The following is a 4,974-nucleotide window of genomic DNA, read 5'->3' on the forward strand; positions in this document are numbered from 1 at the left end:
AAAGAACCTCACCCCCCCACCGGCACCAAGGCCAAATTTGGGGGCCAACAGAGGTGAGGCAAAAAACCTCACCCCCCCCACAGGTGCATAGGCCTATCCACAAGTATGGCTATATGCTGGACCGGTAATCAGTGATGGGTATGATCCATTTGCAGTGGTAACAACCTAAGACAGGAGGCTGACGCCTAGAGGTCAGTTTTCTGATGACGGGTAAGAACCATATGTTGAAGGCTGGGGATATGGCTCAAGCGGTAGCGCGCTCGCCTGGCATGCGTGCGGCCCAGGTTCGAGCCTCGGCACCACATACAAACAAAGATGTTGTGTCTGCCGAAAACTGAAAAATAAATATTAAAAAAAAAAAAAGAACCATATGTTGAATTGGACAAACCTAACAGGCACGGTCCCTAGCCACATTGCTTGTTGCTTAATTAAACAGAAGGGGGGAGATGCTAAGAGTCAGCCAAGTATATGATGCATGGCATTTTTGGTTGAAAGGTGACTCCAGCAAGCCATTGAGATGATATGATTATGTTAAGATTTGCATTCATATGGATATTGGACTCCTGCTGTTCACCTTGGCCTGCTAGGGACTCCTGGAGAGTTCCCATTGGTTGGGGAAGTACAGTAGGAGGGAGTTCGGGGAGAGGAACTTCCTCTGGGGGGGCTGGGAGAACACCGCGTGGGTGGATAGGCGATCTTCCCGCGGGTGTACAGAACATTGGCGGCAGTTTCAAAAAATAAAGTTTGTTCCTGCTTGAGTGGCTCGTGATTTTGTGCCTAGCCAGACTGTGGCAGCGCTCTACCACTGAGCTACAACCCCAGATCCCCAATTGTGTTTTTATTTATGTGTGAATATGCCACAATGAAACCCACCATTCTGAAAACAGATTTTTTTTTCTTTTTTCTTTTGCAGTCCTGGAGATAGAACCCGAGGCCTCACATGCTAGGAACATACTTTCCAGTAAGCTACATCACTAGTCCCGAAAGACACCATTCTGTGTAATGCAACTGAACCAAATTAAAGAAAAAAAGAAAGAGTTTTAGTAGTTGGTCTCCAAAGTTGGTTCCATGAACCATTCCTTCCAGTGGCCATGCTCTTGCATAGTCCCCACCCACAAAGAATCCTGGATGGCTTTACTACTTGCTTGAACCAATGGAATGCAATGGAAGCGATACTGGGCCTCTTCTGGGCCTAAGCCTTGAGACTCTGGTAATTTCTGCATCCTACATTGAGGAGCTGTGAACTGCCATAAAAAGAATTCTGACTGCCCTATTGGAAAGACCACACAGGGAAAGAGATGCCCTGACACTCTATAGAGAAAGTGGCCAGGCCCTCTCAGCATGCCAGCCAGACCCAATCTTCCAGTCATCCTGGGCATGATGTGAGTGAGCCCTCTGAGACATGGTAGCTTCATGGAGACCCCAAATGATTACAGTCCCTGCTGGGATCCCAAGGAGCAGGAGAACCAACCAGATCAGCCCAATCAACCACAGAATTGTGAGAGCTTTTTTTAAAAAAAAAAAAAAAATTACTTTAAGCCATTAAATTCTGTGATAGTTTGTAATGAAACAAAAGATAACTAGAAAGAGGCATCACAAAAATTATCAGAGAAGCCAGGCATGATGGTGCCTCTCAAGTTACGTGGGAGGATCCCCTGAGTTCAAGACCAGCCTGTGCAACACATCAAGATCCCATCTCAACAAAAGCAACACTATCAGAAAGATCATCCATCCAAACATTCTCATCTGGCATGAGTTTATTAAAGACCTAAGAGTTTTTTCAAGAACACAGATTATTTGGGGGCTCGAACAGAAATAGGATTCTGGTCTCAACTTTTAGTTGAATATTCTTTTTGCTATGTCCTGAAGTATGAAGAGAGGAGCCTTAACTGAGGGTTTTTTTTGTTTTGTTTTGTTTTGTTTTAATGATGAAGAGTAGTTTTGCTTGAACAGAACCATACAATTACTTGGGCTTTAACTTAATATTCATTTCATAAAAGTTGTCAATTGAATTTTTTCTTACATTTCTAAGTTTAATTTATGGATCTCATTTTAATTATAAATTTAGCAATGGTTTTTAATATTCAGTTGGTTAAAATTTAACAGAGTAAATTCTCCCAAATAACTACACGTGCTCCTTGACTGAGGGTGGGGTAATGTCCCATAAACCCATCAGAAGTTGAAAATACTATAACTTGAAAATTCACCTAACACACCCAGCCTGCAAAACATCATGGCTTAGACAAGAACTTCAGTGTGATCAGAACACTTTCATTAGCCTGCAGTTGAACATCGGAAGAGTTTTTATGATATATTTAAAGCCTGGGAAAAGGTCAAAATTTAAAATTCAAAGTATGATTTCTATTGAACTCATATCACTTTCTCAACATCATTATAAAGTTGAAATTCATAAGTCAGGGACTGGAAATATAGCTCAGTTGGTAGAGTGCTTGCCTCACATGCACAAGGTCCTGGGTTCAATCCTCAGCATCACCAAAAAAAAAAACAAAACAAAACAAAACCATAAGTCAAGCTATTTTGGGGCTGGGGTTGTGGCCACTGGTAGAGCACTCACTCGGCCACTGGTAGAGCACTCACCTTGCAAAACCTGAGTTTGATCCTCAGCACCACATAAAAATAAATAAATAAAATAAGGGTATTGTGTCCAACTACAACTAAAAAATAAATATTAAAAAAATTAATCAAGCTATTTTAAGTCAGGGACCATTTGTAGTAACTAATAATATTATAAATTAAATTTGCATAATACTGCCCCACTTCCCCAAGCACTTCAAATAATTTACAGGACAGACTTGCAACTCATATTTGCAAAATCTTCTTAAACACTTAAACAATTATTGTAATAAATCAAATAATTTTATGTAATAAATCAGCTTCTCAGAGAATCTAATTCTGTTAAAAATTATCTAATGTTCTTCAGTTTAAAATGACAAATCTAAATAAAGATAAAACAAGATAATTTATGAGATTCTTTAAGATAAGACTGGCTAATTTGTGAGATTCTCTAATGTGCTTTAGACTCTTAAAGATTAGACATAACATTGGTCAGAATACTCTAGGTCATGCTGTAATAACAAACATTCCAAAAAATCTCAGTGACTTCACATAACAACTTGATTTCTCACTCACACTAAATATTCGCTTTAGATTAACTGAGGGATCTGTTCTAGGTCCTGCTCCCTGTGGGACCAAGGCTGATGCAGAAGCCACTAAATAAAGCATTTAAGGTAGAGGGAGAAAAAGAGTATGCCAACTTGTGTGTTAGGTCTTAAAGCTTTTACCCCAAAGCCATGCGCATTATTTCTGCTCACATTTCTTCAGCTAAAATAAACAAATACTTACCCACCACTAACTCCAAGCAACCAGGAAAGTAAAGTTTTTAATCATATTTCTTAACTTATAATAAAGTGGAGACCTAGAAATACTTCATAAAAATATCACTAACAGGGGCTGGAGTTGTAGCACTTGCTTAGCACATCTGAGGCACTGGGTTCGATCCTCAGAACCTTTTAAGTCAGGGACCATTTGTAGCAACTAATAAAACAACCATCACAGACATGCCAAGTAGGAAATGTGTATGCGATCATGAGAAGCATAACACTAAACTTAAATTATGTTATTGGTTTGACATGCCCAGTAGTGTGTTGAAGAAGCCAGTTTGTACCAGCTTGTTAGCTGATTGTTAAATTTTCAGGAAATTTGCAAGCCAGTTTTAAAGTCATTATTAAATATTAAATTATGTAGGGCTGGGGTTGTAGCTCAGAGGTAGAGTGCTTGCCTTGCGCGTGTGAGGCCCTGGGTTCAATCCTCAGCACCACATAAAAATAAACAAATAAAAATAAAGTTATTGTGTCCATCTACAACTAAAAAAAAATTTTTAAAAAATTTAAAAAATAAATTATCTTAACTTATCATTAAATAAGTAACATTTAAAACAAAAGGCTAACAAATACCCAAACACATTATTCTCTAAATATTCAACTACATTCTACTATTGTATGGGCTCTGAAGGTTATTTACATCTGTTGTATCTGTAATGGTACAAATATTTTATAGTAGTCTTCTGTTATACATCTCTTCCAAACTCTGTTCAGTGACATCTTATTGTTAGTCTACCTAATTAGGGATGGTGGAAATATTGGTTTTCCATTGCTATGACAAAATGCTTGACAAAATACTGCATACATACAAAGAAAAGAGATTTGTTTAGCTCACAGTGTTGGAGGTTCAAAGGGATGGCACTGGCATCCACTTTGCTCTGGTTAGGGGACTCTCGGATTTGTCACTTGGTAAATAACATCAAGGTGGGAGTACCTGAGAGAAAGAGAGGGGGAGAGAGAGAGAGAGATCACATGGTAAGACAGGAAGCCAGGGAGTCTGAGGAGGGGCTGGTCTTGCTTTCTTTTAACAACCATCTTTCAAGAACTAACCAAGGTCCCACAAGGACTATATTAATTCCTTTCAAGGGCAGCACTCCCACTAGGCCCCACCTCTAGAAGTTTCCATCACCTCCTACTTTGTCACACTGGGGACCAATCTTCTAACACATGAACACTTCAGGGATAAACCACATCAAAACCATAGCAGTGGGAGTGGTTACACTATGGAAATCAGCAGATACCACAAGTCAGGGCTTGATTTATTGTTATGTTGATTGTCTAGACTCAAAAAAGTGATGGAGAAAATGTTAATAATACAGTTTAAAGTATGTGGTATCTATAATGGCTTTGTTGTGAATGGCACAAAAGATGGAGGGAACATTCTTCCAGTATTCCAAAACTACCATCTTGGCTGGGCACAGTGGTGCACGTCTGTAATCCCAGCATCTTGGGAGGCTGCAGCAGGAGGATCATGAGTTCAAAGCCAGCCTCAGAAAAAACAAGGCGCTAAGCAACTCAGTGAGAACCGGTCTCTAATAAAATACAAAACAGGGCTGGGAATGTGGCTCAGTAG

Source organism: Marmota marmota, unplaced genomic scaffold (genome assembly GCF_001458135.2).
Source record: "Marmota marmota marmota unplaced genomic scaffold, marMar, whole genome shotgun sequence".
Lineage (NCBI taxonomy): Eukaryota > Metazoa > Chordata > Mammalia > Rodentia > Sciuridae > Marmota > Marmota marmota.